Below are 14,220 nucleotides of genomic sequence, written 5' to 3'. Positions count from 1 at the left end.
TCCTGTGTTCCCTGGATGTTTGCTAAGCACTTGCTTATTGCCTTGTTTGAGATGGGAAATCACCAGATACTGAGTAACACCATCATCCCATACACTTGTTAATGTTTTTTTGACAAATGTCATGCTATCATTTTTTCCTTCTCTTAGGATGTCTGTCCCTGCTTTTCTATTTAGGTCTTTCAGAATAATATTTTTTTTTTTTTATGTCTGATCTTAAGAATATCATACTATAATTTCAGAGGTTAAATCTTTTAGATGTTTTTCCTTACCAGAGCAAAAAATCCTCCCAGTCATACATGGGAAAGTCTTCTCCAGCAAGTACCTCCATCAGAAACTCCACACCACTTTTGTATGGGCGTGCTTCAGAGCCCTTCAGTACATCAGCAATGTTATATTTACCTGGTCAATATAGAGCTAAAGCTGCCTGGCATTCTGAAACAAGAAAGGTATCCTTGTGCTTCAAAGTGACAAGAGAAATGATTTTATGCAATTTTCATGGCATCTGCTCACAAAGTGAAAACCAGGACCTGCAATCCTGCCTTCACGGCTTGAGCCACAACGTGGCCATGGTTTCATTTGCATCAAGGAATGTTCCCTCAGGAAAGTGATTCCTCATATTTCCTGGGAATGTGAGAAATGCTCTGGATTGCCTAACTTGCAGACTATGACTCCTTCCAATCTGTAAAGCCAGGGTTAGTCGTGGATCACTGGCAGATGTAAGGTCTGGTATGAGTCTCAGTGTTGAAGGAAAGCAAAGGATTTATGTGGCGCTAAAGGGATGATGGTCAGTCCTCATGCTGAACTGCAGCAATCAATAACTCTACCTTTAAAAGTCACTGGGTAAATAGTTATTCTCTGAAATAATGAAGCTGTCTCACTGCACATTGGCCCCATCAGAAGAGCTAGATGAAGAAAAAAACCTTCAAGACACCTAAAGGCACAAAAAAAATGCAAAATTATCATCTGAGAGGACAGAGGAAAGTAGCTTCTTCCAGCATGATGGAGTTGTTTGAAGCTGTTTTCCTGATCCTGAAATCTGGAAGTGCTTCACCACCTCCAAGAGTTATGCATCTCTCCTAAAACAGTCAGCAGCCAAACTTGTGGACACAAAGCAAAATTTTCCAACTATGCACACATTCAGCTTGAAAAGACATTTGCACTGAGATGGCCTTATATGACCAAACTCACCCACAGAGCTACTTTTATGAAACTATGAGTCCATCAACACTGTCCTGTGTTTCCAGTGTATCATTTACAAGAAATAGAGGCTGCTGTCATGCCTCTCTCTAGATCTCTGATGAGAGAAAATGATGATGCTTTTATGCAAAAGAGAAGCTAGCACACAGACCTTTAAAAATAAGCTTCTGACAATTTGCTTTTGACTCCAAAGTCTCATATATGTCTTGTGTTTCCCGTGAGGAATCATTTCTCTTTATTCACTTTTTTACTGTTTAGGCAACCAGACTGATGTGTGTCTGTTCTGAGTGCTTATCTGAGTTTCTGAAGCTAGCAGCCCAAATAATGGCAGGAATCTATCCAAATGTGGAAAAGCTTTATTTCTTACCAATCTTACTGACTCTTCAGAAGCCACTTTCTTCCCTTTTTATTTGTCCCCTCTTCCCCTTTCTTTCTCTGATTTGAATTACCCTTTAGCTAAGAAGCACCCAATGATATCGCTGTTGCTGTCTGCCACCCATATTAGGGCAGCCAGTTGCTTTCATCCTGATATATATTTGTATTAGAGTGAGGCAAACAAGAAGCAACCTCATGGGGGTTTCTTGTGAGATACTCATCTCTATGTCCTTCTTCTGTAGGAGCCACAGCCTATCATTCCTCTAGAAGATGTTAAGCAGTCGCAGTGTGGCCAAGAGCAGGACTGATGGTTCTCCAGCCATTCTCCTCGGTGACCACGGGCAGGACGCATAGTTGTCCAACAGACAATGCGATCAGGATGGTAGTGGGCACCAGCTGCCTCAGAGAACCTTCCAGCCCACCCTGGGCTGTGCAGAAATTGGACAGTCTGAATCTAATCTTCTGTGTGGTGGCAAATCTCTGGAGATCTCCAGCTATAATCCTACACTTGTCACTTGCAGCTTTCTTTAGGGCTTAGTGACCTAGGGTCCTCTCCTGCTCAGGCTGAGCAGTCTGTAAATCCCTGCCTGGCTGTGGATGCCAAATTAGGACAACAGCTTTGTGGCTGGCTATGAAAAATGGTGTGTTTGATTCTGGTGGATGGGTCATCACAGCTTCGAGATTCTCCTGGGTTTAGATAAGGATCCTGCCTTTTCACACTCTTGACACTTTGACTTTCACTGCTTACTGAGTGGCTCCCGTATCAGACAGCCCACAAGTTTTTTTCCATGAGATGTTAGTGTTTGGACAGCAAGAGTGCCATAAATGAAAGCTAACAGACAGATAGGAAAATAAGTTTTCTTCCTCTGTCTATCTCTTTATTTCTCTGTCTCTTAGTGCAAAACCAGTGAAAAGGAGGTTAATTTTATGTAAAGCTTTGCATTTCAGATTGTGACCAGTGTTTTTTTTCCCTTGGTTGGCTCTGAGAAAACATATATTCAAGTTTGAAAATTCATCATGTCTGATTAATGATGTGTATATAGAGCTTTCTGTATCATCTTCCTTCTTTTGGTCTTTTTTATTCAGTTGTTTGCTGTCTTCCAACCCTGCGGATAGATGGTTCTGCAGTGATAAATGTAAAGTTTGCATAAGCCATGTAACAGCAGGACAGCCTATTATCACTGTACATTTTCCATGGCTGTGCAAACCTCTGTAGGCTATTTTATTGCTAATAGATCCACAGAGAAACAGTAGTGATTTTATGACTCTTTTTAAAATGGAAATTCATGTTTGAGAAATACAACTGGGAGGAAACAGATGTAAACCACTTAAGCATTTGCAGAAAATTGAGATGCACACTCTTATTTACAGACCCACATCGCCTCCATCGTTTTATTTTCAAAATTAAAATAAGCAATCTGTTTGCCATGGGAAATGAGGAACCGTAAACTTGTTGTTTTTCCTTTCCTAAGCAATGGCCAGCATCACTGTCTCTGTGCTTAATGGCATAGCAGACAATTGTCAACCCCCCACATCCCTCTGGGTTTTATTGTCTATAACACACTCCTTTTGTAATCTGCGTAAGAGGTATGCAAGTGGGAAAGATTTTAGCATAACTATGTGCCTGAATTCACATAATGGTATAAAAGCTAAAATGATTACCTAACCTATTACAAGATTTTACCCAAGTATTTAAAGTTATTGGAAAATTGATTTAAAAATTTTAATAGCAAACAACTGCAAAGTGTTTACATTCATGTCGGAGTGCTGGTGTGTTCACTGCCTACACCAGCAGAAAATATTTTTTACTTCTTGCATGCTGTTAGATTACTGACTTTGAGGACCAAGCATCTGCTTGGACAATTATTATAAAATATCCCTATAAACTCTGTTCAAAATGTGAATGCATGAAATTCTACGGTCCTACCCCCATGGAGATTGGAACTGCACAGCCTCTTGGTGCTCTTTTATGGAATGGATGCTATAGATGCTTTGCAGATAGCTAACCAAGGGCTTGGAACTATGGCATGGCACCACTGAGGGCCAAGGTTGGAAGAGAAACAAGTGAGCTCTGTCATCCTCAGGAGTCACCACCAGTACAAAGTTTTTCAGCTATGTATTTCTGAATTGAAAGGGATGATAATGTACTCTCTCAGATTTCTCTCATCTGAAGAGGGCAACTGAATGCGCAACTCTGCATTCAACAACCTACTGAAAGCTTGCATTGGAGCTGGGATGAAGCCGGGTCCTTTTCCTGAGCAGCCGTGCTGTCAGCTGCCTAGACACTATATATTCTTCAGAAGATTGAAATTCTGATGAAGCAGCTGGGAAAAAGGTGGAGGACATCACTGTAGTGCTCCACTTGGGCCTCCTTCTGTGCCATACGAAGAAGGAAAAGGAAAGAAGAGCTGTTTTTGTTAAGGGCAGTGGCACCAGTGTGCCTGGATCATGTCAACACAGCTTGCGAGCAGGAGAGGAAAGGGAGCAGCTGGGGAGAGCTGAGCTGGCAGTGTCAGATGCCCAGGGAGCAAGGATGTGAGCACCCGGAGAGCAGAGTGAGGAGAAAGAAAAATCAGGTGTCAAGAAAGAATGGCCTGGGGAGGTGGGGAAGCAGAACAGCTGGGATAAGAGCTCCCATAAAGAGCAAAACCAGACACTAATTCCACTTTTGGGAGAAAAGACTAAGACACATATTGCATTAAGGAGAGCTAACAATACAGACTGCCTCCCCTAATGTTATTCCTCCATGCAAGCAGTTTCCATAGTGATGTCGCTTGATTGCTAGCAAGAGAGGAGATGGGCACAAAGCAATGTCTGCAGAAACACCACAAAAAAGCATACCACCCCTTTGAACCCCCAAAGAGTGGCTTGTCACAGATCCTGCACAAAGGGTCCAGTTGTCTCTACCCACCTGTGGGCAGTGCAGGGACAATCTCCTGCTCCATCCCAAGTGTGCAGAAAGCAGAACCTTTTGCTGATCCCACATCCAGTCCTTGGAGTCACCGTTCAGAACCATGCTTCAGCCCTCCAGTCTGTCACAAATACAGCCAGCAGTGACAGCAGTAAGCTGAAAGAGCCAATGTTTCGCACAAAATTGAAGTGAAAGGACTCTTTCTTATACTTTCCTTCACTTCACTCGGCACTGATTAGTACATTAAAGGGTTTTATTGACTCCCAGTAGTTAAACGAAAAGTTTTCTTGCTGCAGCACTGGAAGAAGGGACAGATTTTCCAACAGCTGTCTAATATCTCTGTCAACATGGAAATGAAATAGATTTAAGGACCTCGGAAAAGCATCCAAACATTTAATGCCCAGTAATAGTGAATTCCAATTTCCACTTGCAGAAATGGGAATTACTCTCAGTCTGCTCTACCAGCTTTCTAAATAAACATCTGGCAAATTTTATTTTTAGAATATAAAAAAAATCTTCCCAAAGCAGGCTTCTTAGTTGACCATCTTGCTATTAACCCAGCTGCAGAGGCAGTGTTTGAAAATGCTAGCATGAATCTGTGTGTCACATCTAGGCCCACAGGGAAGAAAAGGGCAACAATAAATAGCCAAATAACAGGATAAATGAGAGTCAATTTCACTGGGATTTGTCAGACACACTGAAACCCTTCAGATCCATGTAGGGCAGTGCTCAGATCAATGGACAAAGAGAAAAATATCAGCATTTTCACTCTCCAGCTGCACACAGCACTTCTTATTCTTAAATCAAGGCATTGTGATGAGGAAAGATCAAGAAAACATAGCCTGAGGACCTGTGAACAGATGTCTGCTCCTTTTCTTGGTCCAACCCAGCCTGCTATAGCTCATATCTTAAAAAACCAACAACAGGATTGAGCAATTACTCCCTATACGCTTGTTATTGTCATCCAATAAAGCAGCATCTGAAATAATAGCTTTTCTCCTGCCACCCAAGGTTGATTTCTGGAGAAAAAAATGTGTTGAAACTGATTAGGTTAGTGAGATAGGTCTGCATAAATAATTGCTGTAAGTCAACTAAGTCAAAATAATAATAGCAGAGAAAATTAACTTTCAGATAGAAAAGCTACCTGCCTATGCTCTCATTTGTACGCTGAAGGCAAATTCAGCAAATGAAGAATGTAGTTCTTGGGACAAAGCAGGTAACCCATGGATTTGTGATGACAGCTGTCACAAAAGCCAGGTCTTCCCTGAGACCAATTGGTCTCAAGTAGAGTTAAATTCATTATTATTTTAATTATTATTATTAATCATTATGATCTTGGATCCACATTAAGATTTACACAACTTTTCCCGGTAGTTTTGCCCTGCCAGCAAGGAAGCCAAGATTTACAGATATTTAGGTAGGATACTTGAAGCAATCCAAGATTTCTATTCATACAGTTGAAAGGTGTATTTTTTTCATGATTTTTTGCCTTTCTGTCACCAGTTTCTGTCTGCCTTTATGTCACCTTTCTGTCACTTTCTTCATTACTATACAGAATAGATATGTTCTTTAATTAGTATTGTTACAGTCATCAATGATCATTGCTTTTCTGGACAGTCAACAATATGAATCTGGAAACCCTTATGACAACCCTTTCTCTCACAGGAGAGGCAATGACTTGTTTAGTATCTCTGTTCTCAGTCTTGAAATAATGTTTATGGCCCCTGTATGGGGCTGCTGAATCACGGCCTGAACCTCTGATTGATCACCTGAGGCGAGCACTGAGTCAGCCATGGGAGCACAGGTGAAGGCGATTCACCTGTGCTGCAGGAAGGGGTGGAGCCTGGCTGCACCTCTCCCAGACCCATTTAAGGGCTGACTGCCAGTGGGGAAGGATCTTTTCTGGAAATCCACTCTGCTGGAGTTTCCCTTGTGAGCCCAGGTTACAGGTGAGTGTACTTATCATTTCTGTTTCCTGCTTTGGTGTAATAACATCATAGCCAAGCTCTCTGTTATACCTTAACATCTGTATATTTGTTAATTGTATACTGCTATACCGTAACATTGGTATATTCATTAATTGTACTGGCCCCATTTGTTTTGCTAATACTTTTCTCTTTTCACAAGAGAGTCCATTCAGAGCAGTCATTACCACCATGTTTTATGCAGGATTCTGTATCTAATAGCAAATGCTCTGTTCAGCTCAAGTTGATGAGAGTGGTGTCATGTCTGCTGAGTGAATCTATTGTCTCTGCCTAGCTCGTTCTGCATGACCTCTTCATATTCTATTTTTACTTCAACTCCTGTATTATTGTTCAAGAAATTGATATGTTTTAAGTAATTCTCTCTACTTCTTGACTATTTTATTATTTTCAGTGAAGTACATTTTGTATGGATCCATTGTCATAAACACCAAAGAAGTACATTTTTCCTCAGCAAGTGAAGGAATTCTGACAATTCTGTATTCAGAAATGAATCTAAGCTAAAAACCTGTGCAGATCCAGTGAAAACAAGCTAAGCATGCAAAATCTCCCCAAAAATTTGATGTTCTCACAGTAATAAATAACATTCCTTCTAACTCTTAAATTTCAGTTGAAAAGCATCCCACTTCAGTTCTAGTCAAAGACAGTTCTCATACTTCCAGATGAGCAAACATGCTGCTCCTTATCAATTATTAGTACTAGGAAGCTTATAAACATGAGGGAGATCAGCTACTTACACAGTCTAATGGTGATAAAACAAGGGCCAATGATTTTAAATTGAAAGAGGGGAGACAGATTAGAGGTTAGGAGGAAATTTTTTACTCAGGTGGTGAGGCACAGGCACAGCTGCCCAGAGAAGCTGTGGATGCCCCATCCCTGGAGGTGCTCAAAGCCAGGATGGATGGGGCCCTGGGCAGCCTGAGCTGGTGGGTGGCAGCCCTGCCCCCAGCAAAGGGTTGGAACTGGGTAGTCTTTAAGGTCCTGCCCAAGCCATGCTGTGATTCTATGAGTATTTCTATATTGTCATTCATATTGCAGAAAATAAATTGGGCCGTGTGCATCTGATGAACTTGCAGGGCTTATGCTGCACACCAGTACTGAACCTCCAATGTCTTCATTCATTCTGAGGAGTGCTTCTGCATTATATTTGTACTGAGCTTGAAGTAGAAGAAAAAGAGTATTAAACACATGGATTAAGACAAACTTAGCACCATTTTGCAGATGACCTTACCATATTCCGCAAACATGACAGTGGAGAAGTAGTTCCAGAACACTCTTAACACATAAGAAGCTTGGAAAGATGTATTTAATAAGGAAAATATGAATGGTTATGAGCATTTCTGTATGAGTTTCCCCATCGTCATCCCCATCCTGACTACCAAGAGGGAATGGCTATTGGGTTGGTGAAATCAATGATACTCATCCCTCAATTTTAATGGAAATTATTGCCTGATCCTGAAAGTTGACTTGAGGTGGAACTTAGGAGTAAGAAACTAATTTTCCTGCTATCATGCATTCCATTGTAGACTCTTCCTAGTTTATCATGATTAGCATGTTCTTTTTCAAGGCTTGGTGTTTTAGTTTGCAGCTTTCTTTCTAGACTTCTATCTTTGTAGCTTCAAAAGAAGTTATGAAAATGTGGAAAAAAGGCAATAAAAAAACCAAAGAGATAAAAGATCTGAGTGTATGTGTCTGCTCTAAATCTCAGGAATATTAAGGAATCCCATTGTTATGGAATGTCATGAAATCACTACATGAAAGTGATTTCTTGAAATTTTAGAAACATCTATCATTGAGTTTGGAATGCCTGCACTTGGCCATACAGGCTTCGTGTTTTCTTATAGAGATTCATGAAGCACTGCACCCACAAAGCTTCCTATATCCGGAGATTTAAAATATGCAAGAGCATCCTATGCCTATTACATGCCCAGAATTCATATCTGAAATCGCATTTTGGCCACAAAGGAGAAATTAATAAGCCATCACTCACCATTTTCTATGGTAATTAAGGAGTTGCACTAAACTGAGCATTGCAAATTTTCCATGTGCCAATTTGCTGCCATGTTTTAGTATACTAGCTGGAGAGCCCAGAAATCAAAGAGATGCTGGTGACTTCAAACATGAATATGTCAAGCTGTGCTGTTCTGAATGAAAATGGACACAAGTGAATGTTAACATTTTTCTCTCTAGAATCCTTCACCCAGGCATGTTTGATGCTTTCTTCCACATGCCAGAGCTGGAATTAACTAATGAATAAACATGTCTCACTGAAATAACTTTGACATTTTAGCTAAGTTTCCACATTAAGATAAGGTTGTCCTGTTTCCCCCTCCACCCCCTCTCCCCCCCCAAAAAAAGAGTAGAAATTTGAGAGAACCCAGTGGCTGAAGTATAGTATAAAAAAACTGTATGAACACTTTGTTAAATGCACAGATTTAACCCTGCTGTTTTTCTCCTAATCATTATTAATTGCCTCCAGTGGTGGACATTAATTTCCCTATTGCAGCAACATGCATCTTGAGTTTGGGCATATCCTAATATATCAAGTGGGACAGGTGATATAATTCAGCTGGTCACAGCTGGAAAGAAGACAGCCACCCACATGCAAGCAGTCTGTCAGCCTTAGTTACGCTGCAGACACCACTGCAGCCTCCATAACAACATTGTACATTCATCTCTGGGGATAACTTTACAAGAAGTATAGCCGATCAGTTCATCCTATTTAATCTCCTGTTGTCTTAGCTGTAATAAGAATGCCTTCACCTAAGCTTCAGCTGTGAATTTTGGGGGGAAGGGAGGAGGGCCCTTTCACTCCCTTAGGGCCGAGCTGCCATTCCTTCCTTGAGAAGTGTGTGCGTTTCTACAGACAGTTTCTCTTTCTGACAATGGCACACTTCCAGGTGAAGAATGTTTCCTTGGAAAAAGTCTTGCCCAAGTGTCCTGATTATAGAGTTAATTAAACATGCAAATTGCTGCTTTCCCAGCACATCCCATAACTCCACCTCAACAGCCGTTATGTTGTATGCTCTGAATTCAAGCTGGAAGATAAAGGAAGCGTGAGCAAACAAAATACTGTGTAAAAGGATTTCAGAATTTGGCCCAGAGGAATGCTGAGGGTTTATATAGGCAGGACCAGGTCCCACAGTTGTCTTTCTTCAGTTGTAATTAAGCTTCTTCTGCACTGCAGCTGCCTTCACTTGTAGCAACCAGCAAAGAATAGCTCATGGATGCTTTCAGCTCTTCGGTTAATTGGGATGCTGCTTGGCTGCCTGACCAAAGCATTGTCCAAACTTGCAAAAATCATATGTCCCCAAAAAAAGAAGGAAATGTAGAATGCTGAGAATTTCTGGAACAAGATCATCCATTTCAAAATTTTTAGTGAATTGTGAAAGCACCTTTTCAAATAAAACCTCTTTTCCATATAAAAGAGCAAATTAATTTTGGGGATATAAAAGTAGAGCATTTTACTTTGTTTGATGAGGCTCAAAAGCAGTTTGTGGTTAGACCAGCTTGGCAATTCCCAATAACTAATTCACTCTTGAGTTCACAGCTAAAAATGTGAAGTTCAAGAGTTTAAAAACAGAACTGTTATTTAAGAGAACAAATCTTGTTGTAGAAGCCTTGCTGCCTTCCACAGAGATGCTGTAAAGGTCCAATGGATGTGACAGATGCCCTATCACTGAGGGATGGCACCACGCAAGTGTGGCTGTTTAATGAATCAGAACACTGAGGTGAAGGTGGTCCCATAGCATCTTGGCATGTAATAACACTTTATGCTGAGCCTAAATGCATTATAAAGCATGTTTTTAAAAGCTCAATGATTAAGCTTGATGCATATAACCTAGCTTAAAATCACCAGCAATAACGAAAATGTAAAAATATGCGGCTTAGAAATGGTTCATTTCTTCACTATCCCTGTAAAATAGGCCCCCCTAGGAACCCAGTACCCCAAACAATACCTTGATCACCATTTCTCTAAAGGTGATATTGTGTCCTGACAGCACCTGAATTACCTTGTTGTATGGGCCAACACACAACGTCTCAGTACTGCCTGCTGAGTTTCATTTTCCCCTTTTCCCACAGAAGGGCCATCCAGAGCTGTGTTTACCACGCAGTCATCCCACAGCCCCACAGGAGGACGTGACATTCCTGGCTTCTCGGCTGCCTGGCTCTGCTCAGCCTTGCTGGGACAAGTCCTTCCTCTTCGCTGCGAATGGCTCTATATTTCGTCTGGAGTGACACCTGATTTGGAGGTCTGGAACACAGTGTTTATGCTCATCGTGTCTCTTTTTTTTTTTTTTACCACTTCTAAGGCATGCTGTTTTACTATCCAAGAACCAAGGAGAGGCTTTGACAGGGGAAATATTTGCTACAAAATTTCAGCAAGGAGGGATCACAATTCTGGGTGTATTGTGGCTGCTGTCATCGACTTTGATGAGGCAGTTTTTGTTATCTGGGCAGCAGAAGTGTTTGGGTTAAGCTGCCAGTGCCCCTCTGTCACAAAGCTCTCTGCCAACCTGTGAAATCAGAGCTCACTATCAGAGTGGGTCAGTGACACAGCTGTGCTGCCTGCTTGGGTGGCTTTGCCTAGCAGCTTTGTTTTAGTGAAAACGGTTATTTATGAGTTATCACAAGATGACTCCAGTGTTATGATCACTGTTATTATCATGAGTATAAAGGAACAAAGGCTTTGTACTAAAAAGGAAACACGAAGGAAAAAGCCTTGTGCAGTGGTATGCAGGCTGTGCTTTACAGAAGTACACATTTCCCTGTTAATTAAAAGAGTTAAACTGAGGAACTAGACATTGATGCAATGTGTTGTTCCCATTCTGGAAATACATTCCCTAAGAGTTAATAAATAATCTATGAATTCTAATCTTTTAAAGTCATTTCGGAGGGATGAAGTCATCTGCTATAACAGTGAACGCAGTACCTCTGCCTTCATGGCATTCAAATGGAAAGGTGAGCAGCTGATTGGTGGTGCTGGGACGCCAGAGAGAGATGTCCCACAAGTTTAATGCCACTCCATTTGTTTTTAGCAAATTGAGTTGCTAGAATAATATTTCCTTCTTTTATAAAGCTTTATGCTGGATTTCTTCCTGTTTTGTTCCTGTTTGACGGAGCAAAAGGATTCATTCCCTTCCTATTAAATCTGAAAGGATTGCCTCGCCGATGCTGGCTGTTTCAATAGACCTACCTGGTGCCAGAACTACAGGAGCACCATGCTCTCATCTTGGCACATCTTATTGGAAATTTTATTGCAGGAGCACAGTGGGAGCTGCTTCTGAAAAGCCTGGGGAGTATTTCTGTTTTGGTTTGTTTTTTACAGAAGCTGAGCTGATTTCCCTGGAAAACCAAGCTTTCTGGGTCTGATTTCCCTATGAAGACAAACAGAGAGAGCTAGAGCTGTTCAGCCTGGAGAAGAGAAGGCTCCAAGGAAGACCAGAGATCAGCCTTTCAGTATCTGAAGGGAGTCTGTAAGAAAGAAGGGGGCAGGCTCTTCAACAGGGTCTGCTGTGACAGGACAAGAGGAGATGATTTCAAACTTAAAGAGGGGAGATTTAGTTTTTTACAATAAAGGTGGTGAGGCACAGGTACGGGTTGGTCCAGAGAGGTGGTGGATGCCCCATCCTTGGAGACACTCGAGGTCAGGCTGGATGGGGCTCTGAGCAACTTGATCTAGCTGTCGGTGTCCCTCTTCATTGCAGGGGAGTTGGACTAGATGACCTTAAAGAGTCCCTTCCAACTCAAATGGTTCTATGATTCTACGATTTCAGCCTTATCTCTATCTCAGGCTCTTAAATTAATCCATACCAATGCCAAACTGGAAGTTTGCATCAGGCTGTGAGCTCACTAGTCGTGGGGGGTGTAACACTGCTGGGTTTGGTATGCTGCCTCCCAACTGCTGTTGGGACAGGGGTGTGCCACAGAAACCTGGCTTGTGAGTGCAACGTAGACAAGCTCATCTCCTGTACCCACGTTTCTGTAATCAGGTTTAATTCTTCTGTCAACAGTCAAATAAAATGACACGAGGCCGTTAGGCTGTGCTAGCCATGTCAAATTCAGAGTCACTCAGCTTCAGTCATCTTTTTGCTTGTGACAAAATGTCAGTTTAGAGCATGACTGACCCTCTGCAGCGAGTTTTAATTGAAATCACATCATCAAAGAGCTACAGCCAGGTGCTGCTGTGCTTCTCTGTGATCACACACCCAAAGGGAACAACCTGAACAAAGTTCCACACAAAGGGAAAGAAATCCACACAGCTGGAAGCATTCACATCCTCAAAGCAAAGATCAAACCTCCCTTATACCACCTGAGGTGTTACAGAGATGTTGCTCAGTGGGGATCCAGCCTGCTAATCTGCTGCTGAGCTCTCCCAGCTCACTCAGTGCCTTTTACACAGATATCAATGGTAGCATTGTCCAGTGTGCACATTATGGAGAGACAGTCAAAAATGGTATATCAATGATAGCATCTTTAATAGCCATAAAAATAAAGTGAGGAAGACAGGGGGTGATAAATAAAGAGCAACCCATATTGATCCATCTGCATCTGGTTGTTAGATTTCTTATACAGTTCATGGGAACAAAAATCTGTCAGTTTGTCTTCATAATAAACTGCTTCCCATTACCAGGCAGTGGGTGATCTCATGGGCTTTAAAGGAACATGCAAGAGAGATCCACAAAGAAGGATATGATAGGGATTATTAATACAGCAGTAAATTTCATCAGCCTTGCCTCTTAAAGCTGGGACAACTGCAGTCTGCAATAAATATAATAATAATAGTCAGAAGCTCTTCTGCAGCTCCGTCATGTCCATGTGTCAGGTTTAACATATGGCTTACGGTATGTGCTGCTTTGGGAAGACCGTGGTTAGTGCCAGAGTGCATCTGCAGGCAAGCATAGAGAGAGGGGATTCTAGAGTACATGTGCTTGGTAGGCTCCATGTGCTCACCAACATGTGAGTATTTTTCCACTTGAGATCCATATGCTTGAGGCTACTGCTGGCTCCACAGAGGGATGTCTGAGTGCTGAGCACTTCTTGCTTCCAGCCACGATACCCGCTTACATCTTTTGGACAGGAATAGTGACATTTGTAGTAAAGATACAGCACTAAGCACAAGGCTCAGAACTATTTGTAGTAAAGATACAGCACTAAGCACAAGGCTCAGAACTACTCCCAGTTTTCTATTGATTTGAACTGCTGAACATAATTTCTGCTGGGTTTTGAACGTGGTGCTATTCTGAAGCATTGCTCTGTGTTATGATGCATAGAGCTTCTCCCATGGTGTTTGCCCACCTCAGTTTCTGGCTTTCTGCAATACAAACATACTGACTTCTCTCCCACCAGATTCCTAGATTCCCATTTCTCTCACCTGTGTCACAAGAGGGAGGAAAGCCCTGTTACAGCCAATTGGGTGGCAAAGACCTTCCAGAAGCACAGCTCCTTAAAACTCTGGTCTCTTCAGCAGCACTGTGGCTTGTTTTCCCTAAAAGTGCAAGGTGTGATGAGGACAGACAGTCTGTTCCTTGCTGCAGCTCTCCTTACCCCATGCCTCCTTGGCTTCCCAGGCATTTTGGGTGCTGCTCTACACTGTATTTAATGCATGCCCCTTCGAGGAGAGAGACAGAGGAGTGCTGAGCGATATTGTTATAAACAAGCCTTTAGCTCAATTGAGTTGTTTGACAGGCTTGAGTTCTTCATCCTGCTTGTTTACACATAGGCAGACACACACACATACACACACACACTTAA

The 14,220-nt window shown here is 41.9% G+C and overlaps 1 long non-coding RNA gene across 1 annotated transcript in view; it reads left to right on the top strand.

Moving 5' to 3' along the window:
• LOC116216753 (uncharacterized) overlaps nucleotides 1–12,526 on the top strand; it is a 49,005-nt gene extending 36,479 nt beyond the window's left edge. The window contains exons 2-3 of the long non-coding RNA XR_014883910.1: nucleotides 10,549–10,718; nucleotides 11,795–12,526. This is a non-coding gene — a long non-coding RNA (uncharacterized LOC116216753). The remainder of the gene's footprint in view (nucleotides 1–10,548; nucleotides 10,719–11,794) is intronic.
• Nucleotides 12,527–14,220: the final 1,694 nt, after the last annotated feature.

Source organism: Meleagris gallopavo, chromosome 6 (genome assembly GCF_905368555.1).
Source record: "Meleagris gallopavo chromosome 6, MGAL_WU_HG_1.1, whole genome shotgun sequence".
Taxonomy (NCBI): domain Eukaryota; kingdom Metazoa; phylum Chordata; class Aves; order Galliformes; family Phasianidae; genus Meleagris; species Meleagris gallopavo.
This window is presented reverse-complemented; position numbering and strand designations above follow the sequence as displayed.